This window comes from Oryctolagus cuniculus, chromosome 4 (genome assembly GCF_964237555.1).
Source record: "Oryctolagus cuniculus chromosome 4, mOryCun1.1, whole genome shotgun sequence".
NCBI classification, from domain to species: Eukaryota; Metazoa; Chordata; class Mammalia; order Lagomorpha; family Leporidae; genus Oryctolagus; species Oryctolagus cuniculus.
Genome location: NC_091435.1, coordinates 167,562,993 through 167,577,818, shown reverse-complemented (window position 1 = coordinate 167,577,818; position 14,826 = coordinate 167,562,993).

The window sequence follows — 14,826 nt, the reverse complement described above, 5'->3', positions numbered from 1 at the left end:
AACAATCATTAGCAACCAAGACTGAGTTCATCAAGACGTGTTTCGTCCCATGATGATTCATTCCCTGCCACTGAGACCTGAGCTGAAGATAACCTGCATTTCAACCTGTGTCCATTGAGAACTCAGGAGCAAACAGATGATACAGAAGTGAATTTACAAAGGGATTAATTATAAATATGCGGCCGGGGTTAGGGAAGCCACAAGGGATAGTATCAAAACATCCCTGCACCAAAGGAATGAGGCAAGGGTGATCCTACACGACCCAGCAGGAGAAAGGAACAGTGACCTTGTATCAAGGAACAGAGCAGGTGAAGGTGACCTCAGAGAGCCTGGAGAATAAAGCCCCCTCGCCCCCATTCATTCTCCTGCATGGTCTCCTCACTGAAAAAATACAGCATAAAGCCAGATAGCTCGGGAATTGTTGATGTAATCCAAACAGGGCAGCATCCGGGGTAGAGAGCAGGGCGGAGACGGATGTGGGGAAGGGAATGTCAAGGAGAAAGTCGCGGAGACATGGCACACTCCCTAAACACACATCAGATTCTGTGTGCAGGGGAGAAGACATGTTGTGCGCGTGCATGGCAGACCACATGTCCACACCATCTGGTCAACCCCTCCCTCTACCACAGCCCCCAAAAGAATGGAGGGGTCCTGTTAGTTGCTGTCAGTGATACACAGCAAGCAAGAAGGGACTGTCTATCGGCTTAACACCAGGGCCTCTTTTATTACCGTAATTCCTCAATGCCAAGGTGCCATAACTGTAATACAATTCATCAGTTTATTAACAACTTCTCAGGGGAAGGAAGACTGGAAGGAAGGGAGAGAAGAGAGAAGGGGGGGAGGGCGGCGGAGAAACTTTACACTAACTGCAGCCACTAATGGACTACTTATGAGCTAGCGAAATGTGAAAAAGAAACGTGTCAGGTGAATTCACAAGGAATTTTTAGGTCAGTAAAACTCTTCTGTATGATATTTCTGTAATAAATACATAACATACCTTTGTCAAACCCCATAGAATATGCAACAAACGAGTACATTCTAGCATGGGTAGGGAACATTTTTTTTTTCCTACCAAGGGCCATTTGGGTATTTGCAACATCATTTGCAGGCCATACAAAATTGTGAACTTAAAAATTAATCTGCTGTAGATTGATTGAATTTTGAGTTCCACCTGCTGTTGCCTTGCAGGGCCAGACCCCATGATTTCCTGGGTATCACATGGTCTGTAGGCTATGGCTTTAGTTAATAAGAGTGTGTTCATGTTGGCTCATCAATTGTAACAAAGGTACCATACCAATGCAAGGTGTCAGCAAGAAGGGAAATTGAGGGGCCAGGAAGTGAGGCTATGTGGGAACTCTCTGCTTTGACTACTTTCTATTTCTCTGTGACCTAAGACTGCTGTAACAAATCAAATCCATTCATTTTTAAGATAAATGGATTTCAGGGCCAGTGCTGTGGCATAGTGGGTAAAGCTACCGCCTGTGGTGCCGGCATCCCACATGGGCACCGGTTTGAGTCCTGGCTACTCTATTTCTAATCCAGCTCTCTGCTATGGCCTGGGAAAGTAGTAGAAGATGGCACAAGTCCTTGGGCCCCTGCACCTGCTTGGGAGACCTGGACAAAGCTCCTGGCTCCTGGCTTTGGATCAGCACAGCTATTGCAGCCATCTGGGGAATGAATCAGCAGATGGAAGACCTCTCCTCTCACCCACCTCTGCCTCTCTGTAACTCTGACTTTCAAATAAAATAAATCTTAAAAAGATAAATGGTTTTTACACTAAAGGATGTATAGTTATAACACCAGACTTAAAATGCTTTCCCCCGAGTGAAGGTGTGGTGGGTTAGAGAGAATCTTCCTATCCCAGGTAAACTGTCACAGATAGCCAGAACATGAGTGTCCCCATGTGACTGTCTGATTCACGTGGATTTCCTGGCATCTGTATAGCTTCCTTAACCCAATTAGAAAATACACGGTCTCCTCATTACACAAGGTGAAACATAAAAGAAGAAGTATGTATCTTTTTTCTCATTTAGGACCTTGAATTTGTTTTAGAAGCAATAACAGTAGAAACAAAAAGGGTTGAGGATCCTATTGAACACCTAATTTGCTGGACATTTATCAAAACCTCAGTAGAATTACAATTAACTACGGTGCCAGCAGACCAAAATGTCTCTGGGTCAGAGTCTTTCAGCCCCTGAAAGTTTCTGACTCTGTTTTTGTTTATTCCACTGAATTGGCAGCTTTTTGTGTATTTCTGCGAATAGAACTCAATGAATAGAATCCAATGAATAGAATGGATAATTTTGCAGCAAGACATAGCAAGCCAGCAGCTAGTTTAGAACGTAGCCTTGCCCAGGGAGCAGTGGTACTGATATTAATCTGTGCTTGAGGCAACTAATAGCTGAAGATGCCCCCAGTGAACCAGGCCTCCCGTATCCATGCCCTGGTGCCGTCCCCTCCTACTGGATCTGGCTGCTCCTATGATTCACTTTTGACCACAGAATGTGGTGTAAGATCAAAACTCTTGTGGCTTTCACTTGGGACTCTTGAACTATGCATGCTGAGGGACTCCAGCCACCGTCTAAGAACCTCCATGCTGTTTTCCATGACAGCTACTCTATTTTGCCAAGTCCTGGCTGTTGTGGTCATTTGAGGAGGAGTCAACCAGTGCATGGGCAGCCTCTTTCTTTGTCTGTCTCCCTCTGTCTTTCAAATACAGAAATGGGAAGAAAAACTAGAGTGTTTGAGAGGTTACTAAAAGCCTTGTTTTCTTTTTTTTTTTTAACTTTTATTTAATGAATATAAATTTCCAAAGTACAGATAATGGATTACAATGGCTCCCCCCCCCATAACGTCCCTCCCACCTGCAACCCTCCCCTTTCCCACTCCCTCTCCTCTTCCATTCACATCAAGATTCATTTTCGATTCTCTTTATATACAGAAGATCAGTTTAGCATACATGAAGTAAAGATTTCAACAGTTTGCTCCCACACAGAAACATAAAGTGAAAAATACTGTTTGAGTACTAGTTATAGCATTAAATCACAATGTACAGCACACTAAGGACAGAGATCCTACATGAGGAGTAAGTGCACAGTGACTCCTGTTGTTGACTTAACAAATTGACACTCTTGTTTATGGCATCAGTAATCACCCTAGGCTCTTGTCATGAGCTGCCAAGGCTATGGAAGCCCCCTGAGTTCACTGACTCTGATCATATTTAGACAAGTAAAGGCCTTGTTTTCAAAGGCATCTGTAAGCATAAAGAAACCCTGAGGGATGGGGGCATCCTCTCGGCAGCCGTGAGATCCTTTGTCAGAACCCATGGGAAGCAGCTGCCCCAAACTTGAGCCCTCTGTAGGCAGACACAGAGTGGCAGGGAACCATCAGGGGGCAGTAGGGGTCCCCACACACACTCCCCTCTTCCCTTCTCTCTCCTGGCCCATCAATGCCTCTCAATAGCTGAGTCCAGTTGGGTCCAGAAGGCAGGGAAGTCTGATGAGATATCTGTATAGACCAGGCTCTCGGAGCCCAGAGCAGGTGGAGAAGGGCCCTGTGGAAGACCCCAGGACATTAAGACGGGTGATGTTCCAAGATGCACAGAGCGTCACTCCCACTGGTGCTCCACGTGATGGGTGACATGTGACTGCTCTGTTGAAGAACATTCTAGGATCATAATCTTGTCTTGAACTTGTCGTTTGCTTCTTTTTTTTATTTTTTTATTTTTTATTATTATTATTTTTTTGACAGGCAGAGTGGACAGTGAGAGAGAGAGACAGAGAGAAAGGTCTTCCTTTGCCGTTGGTTCACCCTCAAATGGCCGCTGCAGCCCGCGCACTGTGGCCAGCGCACTGCGCTGATCTGAAGCCAGGAGCCAGGTGCTTCTCCTGGTCTCCCATGGGGTGCAGGGCCCAAGCACTTGAGCCATCCTCCACTGCACTCCCTGGCCACAGCAGAGAGCTGGCCTGGAAGAGGGGCAACCGGGACAGAATCCGGTGCCCCGACCGGGACTAGAACCTGGGGTGCTGGCGCCGCAAGGCGGAGGATTAGCCTATTGAGCCACGGTGCCAGCCTTGTCGTTTGCTTCTTAAACACTTGCAAGGTTCTTTGAAAATTTCTAAGAATTTTCATTGATGATAGCCCTGGGAGGAGGACCATCCAAAAGCTGCACAGTATAACCGAGAGTCCGAGGTGCGTAGTGCTTGTAGACTTAGCTTCCTTGCTTTCCTTTCCTCTGTGATTTGTCTGGTCCACCTCAGATGTTGAATTCCCAGGGAGAAAGGGGCTTTCCAGAAACTTCTGAATCGATTATCTTTTGCATGGCTAACAGCAAGAGTCACAAATGCAAATATACCAGAGAGGAATTGAAATAAATGGGGCTGGGTGGTGACTGTGGTACTTGTTAACATGCATCAGCAGTTCTGCTCATCACCAGCAGCTTTGGGAGAGAGGCAGGACGATTATCCCCCATGTGCAGATGAGAAAACTGAGGCATGGAGAGGGAAATGCAGAGAACAGATTTCCTATCTACAGGGAGCAGACAAAACTTGGCTCCAGCCCATTGGAATCATGCAATAATGTGGTCCATCACCCCATAGTTTCTTAAGATCTTGAGATGAATTTAATGTGAACTTCCCCAATTAAGGGGGAAAAAAGCCCTTACAACCACTTAGAAATTGTAAAAACATCATGCAAACCAAATTATCACCTGCAAGTGAGTTATGGCTTCAGAAAACCCATTTGCAACCTCCAGTCAAGTAGTCTAGAAGTTTTTTTTCTAAGAGCAGAGCTCAAGTGGTTTTTAATAAAAAATAGAGAGAACCTGGTGCATTAGTACGAAGCTGCCCTGTGTTGGGGACAGAACAGAAGTTGAGCTTGTTGGCTGCTGCTTTTCTCCAACAGGGGCACTTGGACACCCTGGGGACACCCAAGAATAGAGCCTAGCACGACAGAAAGCCACCAACCACCAACCACCGTTAACTAAAAGTTGCCCAGAAACGGAAAACCAGGCAAGTGAGATTCATTTGCATTGCACACAGGAGGCCACACCTGCTTCTCCTTTTCAATTACCCTTCTTTACATACAGTTGCCAGGAGGAATCTCATTTTGTTTCCATCATTTTTTTCCATTACTTTTATTTATGTCAAGAGCCGGCCCTTGTGCTGAGTCCTGCGGTTGAAATTGCAGAGTCACTACCCAGTTGGGTTTGCTGAGCCCATTTTAGGTTTTATTGCTCTTGTGTTTTGTAATGTCAGGTTTGAAACCAACACACACGGTAATGATGGTTGTGCTATAAATACAGCCCCCCAAAATTGCTCCGGCTCTCTGAAAGTTCCTACCCATATGCGTGTATCGCTTTTCAAATTGCTTTCACCTCCAATAAAGCATCAGTAGCAATTAAGGCAGACAAATGACTAATTTGGGTGAAAGTACTTTCAAAGTCAAGGGGTTTTTAAAAGCAAAAGTTGTTTTAAAAATCTTCACAATTAGCTCTAATTGGCAGCCCTTAATTTTCTCCCTGCACGCTCTTCTGAGAGACTCGGGATGCCTGCTGGGTGCGGGGAGGTGTTTGGTACACTGGTTAAGGAGCTGCTGTGGGATCCTGTGCTTCTTACCTGAGTGTCTGGGTTCAAGTCCTGGCTCCTGACTCCAGCGTCCTAAAGCACTCCTTGGGAGGCAGTGATGATGGCTCACGTGATCGCATCCCTGAAGCCCACATGAGAGACCTGGATTCAGTTCCCAATTCCTGGCTTCAGCTCTTGTAGGCATTTGGGGAGTGAGTCATTAGATGGGAACTCTGTTTCTCTCTCTCTCTCTCTCTTTTGTAAGATTTATTTATTTATTTGAAAGTCAGAGTTGCATCAAGAAAGGGACAGAGAGAGAAAGAGAAAGGGAGGGAGGGAGAAGGAGGGAGGAGAGAGAGAGAGAGAGAGAGAGAGAGAGAGAAAGGGAGAATCTTCCATCTGCTGTTTTACTCCACAGAGGGTACAGTGGTGGCTGGGACTGGGCCAGGCCAGTCAGGAACCAGGAGTCAGGAGCTTCTTCAAGTTTTCCCATGTGGGTAGAAGGGACCCAAACACATGGGCCATCTTCCACTGCTTTCCCAGACCATTAGCAGGGAGCAGGATCAGGGAGTGGAGCAGCCAGGATACAAACCAGCACTGGCATTGTAAGCAGTGGCTTTAAACATTATGCCACAATGCCAGCCCATGTTTCTCGCTGCTTTTCTTCCTCTTAAGTAAGAAAATTGCATTTTGGAAGCTTCAGAGCTAACTTGACCCTCCCATGCAGGGGCAGAGTTGAGGTCAAGGGCGCAGGCAGCCACGTGAGCTTCATCCTGCAGAACCATGACCCTTGGAGTGGGGTCCTGGGCTCACTTGTCAGCAATTACTCAGGCAGAGATTGTTACAACACGGCCTCTGGTCTCTAACTCAGACGGGCTCTGAGGTGGAGTTGGTCAGCCGTGGAACTTGGAATTGTAACAAAGCTTCCTCAAGCGATTGGTGGGTGCCTACTGAGATCCAGTATGACAGAAGGCGCGGAGTGAAAACAGTCTTGTGCACTTAGCATGTGCCAGTCACTGCTGTAGGCGCCATCCATGTGCTAATTCATTTACTCCTCACCGACACCCCTTTGAGGTAGGTATTCTCATCCCCATTCTTCAGAGGAGGAAACTGAGGCTGTAATGAATCATTAAAGCCTCCAGAATCACACACCTGGTTAACAGCAGTCGCCAGCCTTGAGCCCAAGGGACTGGCTTCACACAATGCTCACACAGTGGCCCCCTGCGGTGCTGGTCTAAAATGCGGGTCCCAGGTTAGCCTCTGCTGGGGAGGTGCATCCCTCCTCTGCCTGCAGGTTAGAGTCTCAGCTGCTCTGCTTCTGCTCCAACTGCTGCTGCTCTACCTGGGAAGGCAGTGGACGAGGGCTCAAGCACCTGCGTCTCTGCAGATCTGCATGGAATTCCTGACTCCTGGCTTTGGCCTCAAACAGCCCCAATTGCTGTGGCCATTTGGAGATGAACCAGTAGATGGAAGGTGTGTGTGTGTGTGTGTGTGTGTGTGAGAGAGAGAGAGAGAGAGAGAGAGAGAGAGTCAAATAAACAAATGAATCTTTTAAAAATGCAGGTCCTGACATGGGTGCTGGAGTTACCAGCGCAGGGAAGGGGGGGTGCTCTCTGTTCTCTGGCCCCCATGGCTGCTGCTGAGAAACACCGTGTTTTGTTTTTTTTTTTTAATTTAATTTTTTTGACAGGCAGAGTTAGACAGTGAGAGAGAGACAGAGAGAGAGTTATAGAGAGACAGAAAGGTCTTCCTTCCGTTGGTTCACTCCCCTAATGGTCGCTATGGCTGGTGCTGCACCAACCCAAAGCCAGGAGCCGGGTGCTTCCTCCCTGTCTCCCATGCAGGTGCAGGGACCCAAGCACTTGGGCCATCCTCCAGTGCCCTCCCGGGCCACAGCAGAGAGCTGGACTGGAAGAGGAGCAACCGGGACTAGTACCCAGCACCCCAATCGGGACTAGAACCTGGGGTGCCGGCGCCGCAGGCGGAGGATTAGCCAAGTGAGCCATAGCGCCGGCCCGAAGCACTAGGTTTTTATGAGACCTCTGTGCACATCAATTTTGCTCCCATCACTCCTCAGATCACGGTCTTTGCCTCACTCCCAGACAAAGAGAGGCTTGGAACCTTACCTAATGGAACCTTACTTTCAACAGAGATCCTGTCTCTGTTGAAATTTGGGGAGGGGGCTCTCTCTCCACTGAGCGTGTCCACTTCTCTACAGATATGCTTAGACATCGGCAGTCTGAAAAGTAACTGTAGCCTAACTCTTGCCTTAGCTGTAACATTAGCATTATTGAATAGCGTACTCTGCCCTGTGTATTCCCACAAATCCTGAATTCACTCCCCATCAAACTGCATTCTGACCACCACCACTGACGTGGCTCTAGCTCAGGTCTCCTAATCGCACAATTCCATGGATATTTTAATGCACATCCCCATAGGACATCAGGGTGGATGTTTCATTTCTTCAAATTCCCTTTCTGCACTGGCTGCCATTGCTCTGATCTTCCTGCTTTCTTCTCCGATTTTCCTTTCTTTTTCCTGATGCTGAGTCCTCGTCTCTGTTTTCCCTTTAATTCAGGGATTCACAATGTTCTGTCCTGGGTCTTCCTTGCTTCCTGCCAATTTCAGCCTTTCAGGTGTCTTCATCAGACATTTAATAAATCTATATTCCTCTTGGAAACCCTAGTACTGTATATTTTAAGCATCTCTTGAATGAATCTGCTTAAAAATCTCCCAGTCATCTCAAACTCATCTCAAACAACTCACTACCTGTGGATCTCCCCAAAATGCACTTTGCTTCTTGTTCTGTTAATGGCTTTATTGTCTCTTCTCTCCACATCAGAGAATTGAGTCATCCTCAGGCACTCCCTCACTTTCAGCCCCAAGTTTAATGAAGGTTGGAAAACGCCATTCGAATGCCTTGCTACGGTCACTGCCTTAGCTCAGGTTTGCAAACCGCTTCAGAACTGGTCTGCCAGGTTCCAGTTCTTGCCTAGTCCAGACTTCACCTCTGAAAAAACAAAGTTGACAAGAGCACATCATTGTTGAGTTTGCATTCAACCTGCCCCACCAGCTCTGATCACTGGCACTTAAGGACATCAGTTGATCCCAAGTCCCTTCTTAGGACTGCCCATTCCACACTCACCCCCTGTTCTTGCCATGCCAAACAGCTGCCCGTTTCAGCGAGACTCCAGCCTTGCCTATTGCACAAGCCAATTCCTTTTTGATTCTTTTCTTCACTTGGCAAACTCCATCCAGTCTTCCAAGCCCCGTTGAGGCATCACCTCCTCTGGAAGCCATACTTTGGTTCCCCTAGAATTCGGGTCACCGTCTGAAAGAGCAGGTGCCCAGTATGTCTTGCTGGCTTCCTCTGTCACTAGGCTGAGAGCACACCATGCAAGCAGCACTGATTTGTCCGATCGGTTTGAGGAGCCTCAGAGCCTGCACTCTGCAGACACTCACTGCATCACTGTGTGTTGCTCTACCAGATGGCAACAGCTCCCTGGCACTTAGCGTGTCATCAGTGTTCCAGTGACTTATTTTCCTAAGATTCGTTAAGTTGTGCTCAAATGCTCAGTTGTAGGACTCGGTGGATATTCTCTAGTGGTGAAAGTTAGGGGCTCCTTGAGAATTTTATGACTAATTAATTGGTGATGGACGAGTATCGTGTACAACTCGTGAAGGTCATTGATACCCAGACAGGTCGGTCTCATGACTTGAGCTGTTGGGTCATTCTGGCAGGGGGATGAAGGGGAGACCAAGGTTGCTGCCACCTGGTAAGGACCACTTCTGTATTTTGGATGGTGATTTTCTGGATCAGCATGTCTCCAGGGATGTGTGGGGATGAGACTTGTTTTAAATCTGACATAAATTGGTAGTGAAATATGATACTAACATATGATAATAACAACCACTAGAAAAGAAAGCAGAAAGTTGTCACAATGCAGGTCCCAAGTATATTTTTATATGAGCTTCAACAGACCCAATCGTACTCCATCAAATTGCGATAAAGCAGTGGTTCTCAGCTGGGAGCATTTTGTCTTGTAGGGACATCTGGCAAAGTTTGCAGCCACTTTTGCTTGTCAAAACCAGGAGGAGGTACTACTAGCACCTACAGGGTTGCTACTAGTGAGGCTGCTAACCACCCCACACTGCACAGGACCACACTGGGGCCATGAGGTCAGCAGCGCCAAAATTTTTCCTATTACAGTTTCTAAATGAGTGCCCTCAGTTGTTGACTCTCCTGTCCTGGATCGGTTCAGACACTTCCCAGACCAGCACTGGTCACCGGAGCACTCTCTGAGGAGTACTCTTCTAGAGATTTTGCCATTGCCTTCTGACCAGCCCAAATCCTGGTCCTAAGGGTGGGGATTTCCAAAGGGAGTTGTGTCCATTTGAAACTTTAAATTTTTTTTAACTTTTATTTAATAAATATAAATTTCCAAAGTACAGCTTATGAATTACAATGGCTATTTCCCCCCATAACGTCCCTCCCACCTGCAACCCTCCCATCTCCCACTCCCTCTCCCATTCCATTCGCTTCAAGATTCATTTTCAATTATCTTTATATACAGAAGATCAATTTAGTATATATAAGTAGATTTCAACAGTTTGTACCCACACAGAACATAAAGTGTAAAATACTGTTTGAGTACTAGTTATAGCATTAATTCACATTGAACAACACATTAAGGACAGAGATCCTACATGAGGAGTAAGTACACAGTGACTCCTGTTGTTGACTTAACAAATTGACACTCTTGTTTATGGCGTCAGTAATCTCCCTAGGCTCTTGTCATGAGTTGCCAAGGTTATGGAATCCTTTTGAGTTTGCCAACTCTGATCTTATTTAGACAAGGTCATAGTCAAAGTGGAAGTTCTCTCCTCTCTTCAGAGAAAGGCACCTCCTTCTTTGATGGCCTTTTCTTTCCACTGGGATCTCACTCGTGGAGATCTTTCATTTAGGTTTTTTTGTTGTTGTTGTTGTTTTTGTTTTTGTTTTTGTTTTTGTTTTTTTTTGCCAGAGTGCCTTGGCTTTCCATGACTAAAATACTCTCATGGGCTCTTCAGCCAGATCCAAATGCCTTAAGGGCTGATTCTGAGGCCAGAGTGCTGTTCGGGTCCTTTTGAAACTTTAGATTAACATGTAATACTTGCACATTTTAAGGGGAACAATGAAACTTTTCTTCACATATACATAGCTTCAACCAATTGTACCAGCCAACCAGCCTTTCCATTTCCACATCTTTTTTCCTCCAGTTCTTTATACCAAAACCACCCCCAATGTGCTACAAGATACCTCTTATGTTCACCTGATGGTGTTTTATTACCCTTTGTCCTAGCTCCTCATATATAGCCTTATTTTATGTCAAGGTGTGTATGCCTTCCACACTTAACTTGTTCACAGGTTTTACCATGAATGGATGTTGAATTTCATCAAATGCTTTCTCTGCATCTATGATTTTCTAGCTGATTATCTTGGGGTGATGTATTACATTCATTGATTTGCATATGTTGAGCCATCCCTGCATCTCTGGGATAAATACCACTTGGTCAGGTGGATAATCCTTCTGCCATGTTGTTGGACTTGATTTGCTAGTACTTTGTTGAGACGTTTTTGCATCTGTGTTAATCGGAGATTGTTTTCTTTTTCTGTTCTATCCTTGTCTGGTTTTGTAATCAAGACCATGTTGGTTTTGCAGAATGATGTTGAAAGGGTTCCACCCCTTTCAATTCTTTATAATAGTTTGAGAATAAATGGTTACTTCTTCCTTTAAAGTTTAGTAAAATTTGGCATTATAACCATCTGGTCCCAGGTTTTACTTTCTTGAGAGCATTTCTATTAGTGATTCAATCTTACTACTTCTTATTGGTCTGATCAGGTTTTCTATGTCTTCATGATCCAATTTGAGAAGGTTACCTGTATCCACAACTTTAACCATTTCTTCCAGAATTTCTAATTTGTTGTCATATAGTTGTTCATTGTGATCCCTGTATGACTCTCTGTGTTTCTGCAGTATCATCCATAATATCTCATTTTTCAACTCAAATTAAAATTAATTTGAATCTTCTTTCATTTATTTCTGTTATCATATTTAAAGATTTATAAATTTCATTTATCTCTCTTTCAAATAAATACCCAACTTTTCATTTTACTAATATCTCACATTGTTTATTTGGCTTCTATCTCATTTAGCTTCTACTGGTTCTTTCCTTATACCAACTTTACGTTTGTTTCTTTTTTCCATGCCCTTGAAATGCGTGGTTGGGTAATTTATTTGGCCACAATAATAGTTATGGAGACCACATGACTTATAATATGGGCATTCATTTTTTTTAAAATGGCAGAACTAAGCAGGTGAATTCAAAGAGAGGTGATTGATCCTATCTCCATCCTTGGGTCCAGGCATTGCTAATCAGGCATACACCTCTGATGGATTTGACCACGTGATGCAAACGTAAGAAATGAGACTCTCTGGGTACTTGTGGATAGCATCTCTCTTGCAGCAGAAAGAGGGAGATGGAGCACCCTTGGCTAGACTTGTCCCTGTAACAAGCTGTTTGCTGCACTTCCTACTTTTTGAAAGTCCAGAGCTAGCTTGGCTCTTGCTTGGTCCTTCCTCCAATCTTCTAACCTTCCAATCTCCAGGTCTCTATATGTTCTTCACATCTTCCTAATAAATTGTTTGTAAAAAAAATTCTTAAGGTATCCAGATGTGATTTAGGTGGCTTGCAAACCCTAAATGTTAGGTCTGTTTCTCATTTTTTTCTCCCACATCTCTACTTTTGTTTCTATGATTTGCTGTCGCTTTTCTTGTTCTTGGCCTAGAGATCTGCAGTGTAGTAGCTAAATTGCTTCTTTAGTTTTTAGCACCAAGCTGTGCTTGTTATAATCCAAGTGATGTTTCCTGTCAGTTCTGATCTTGGCTTGAAACAGATGTTCCAATTCTGTCACAAAAATGTCTGTCTAGCCCACATCTTGCCTGTTCCCCAATTACCCCTCTCCACACACACACATCTAGACCAGTTCTAGTATTGTATTTTGGTGAGGATCTTTTTTGATTCTTTAACACAGCTGTTCCCTCCCCACACCTGACCTCTCTTGCAGACAGAACATCTATCAAATTTTAAATGGATGTTGTCGGACAAGGCTTCCAGGAAAGCTGTTGAAAGGTGCCTGACTCAGCTTCCATGTGTTGTTTTTACTGTTTCCCCCTTTTCTTTCTCCTTCCTATTCAGAAAACTGACATGAGTCAGTTCAGAGCTCCGGCAGCCATTTTGTGATCATGAGGAAGTCTTGAGGCTGGAAGCCTGTGTTAAAGATGCCAGAGAAAGGAAAAAAAATAGAAGACATTTAGGAACTTCATGAAAACATGAGTCTGCAAGACCAACCATAAACCACATATCTCTAAGTTTCAGTTAAAATTAGAAAAAATGATCCTGATTTGTTTAAACCATGGCTAATTTATATCTCTGCTACTAGGGACTAAAAGCACATCTTCACCAACCTATAGATCTCATGCAGAAGTCCCATAACGTTGGTATTGTTAATGTCATTTTACATATGTGCGATCTTATGACAGTTGCACAACTTCTAAGTTATTCACCCATTGGGCAGTATTGGATTGATCCAGGACTGAGTAATTGGCTGGATGGGTCAGATTTGAACGTGGTATTTGTCTGACAAGAAGAGTGGATTTGTAATCACTGACTTTTTGATGTCTCTGTGTTGAACATGTGACTCAGAACCACACAATTTGAGGGCTGCCTTGGGTAGGTGTGACCAGTGGAGATTTTTATTATTGGAATAGAAGCTCTTAATTTTGTTTCTTCTCTCCCACTTCCTGTCCAGCAAAAGGCATGTTTCTCAACTTCAAGTAAATTGTTCCAATGGGCAACTCTAGGTAGAGTAACTCTCACTTCCTCTGTGTGTTCCTTGGAGCATTCCTAGGGAAATCTGTCGTTGGACTGAAATCAGCCTTCAGAAAAAGGGTATATCTAGAGTGGGTATTCAACAGGTGATACATGAAACAGTGGATTAATGAATGCTATTCTCCTAGAAGTGACACCTGATACACTGATTCCCAAGTTCGTCCTAAGAGTCCTTTGAATGTCCCATCGTGTTAAGACAGGTAGAAACTATTCTGTGAAGAAAGCAAGGTTGTCTCGTGCAGTCTGATTTCCTGCAATGCCAGCTGGCTTATCTCCATTCTCTTGAAGGACTCATTTTTCCTGAAAGGTTTTCGTGAAAACCTTTGGTACAAGTTTGTAGAAAGTGCTTTTGCTAATCAGTGCAGACCTGTGCAGAGATGGGGTGCTGGCTTCATAATGACAGAGAGCTACATTCCAGCCATGATCCTGAAACTCTTCAGTTCTGTGTTCTTGGAAAAGTTATTTAATCTGAATGTCAGTCTGTCCATGTGTAGAATGGGGACAGTCATCATTCCTGTTCTTAAGGGGTTACAAGAAGGCAGGTGTGAGCTAGCGTGCCTAGTTCATATGATAGCAACTATCATTGGTGAAATTTCCTACTTCTGGTTGGAAGCACTTCTAATTCCCAAAATAGAATTGTCCATCTTCTCTGTGGCTCCTCAGTGTCGCATATCTCCTGCAGAACGTAAAACATCTCAGGAAGATTAGCTGGTTCTAAGCCTGTCTCTCTCTCAACTGCACTACAGTACTCTGTAGGCAGGATTTTTTTTTCTATAAATCCTTTTAGTGTGTGGCTCAGAGGAAGCACCTCCTAATTAAAGAGTAAAAGCCAAAAGAATAGCATAGGATGCTTTTTTTACAGGGATAAATATTACAGTTGAGAGATGCCAGAAAGAAGTGAGCTCTAAAGACAGTTTCTGGTTTTCAAACTAAGACATGGTGATCAGACTCTTCCCTGCTGGGGGAAAGGGAGTCCCTTGCCCAGATCCGGGAATGGACAGTTCTGTAACCCCCCATGGTCCCAGCAGGCACTGGTCTGTCTCTCACAGAGCGATACATAAATCAACGAGAGCAGACCCAGTCTTCATTCTGAGCTAGAGTGGGCAGGGTTATTCTAATGCCACAAATAGAAAAGCACAAAACTTTGCAGAGTGTATACTTCTTTCAGTATTTTTTAAATAGAGTTACCAAAGGTTCACCCCTAGAATTCTTATTTAAGCTTTTATCCTGAGATCTCAGCCCTTTATCTGGTGGAACAGGACAAAGGAGTTGATGGGAGTCTTTGTAAAATGCATCTGCAGGGTCTTCACTTTAACATTTTTAGTAACTC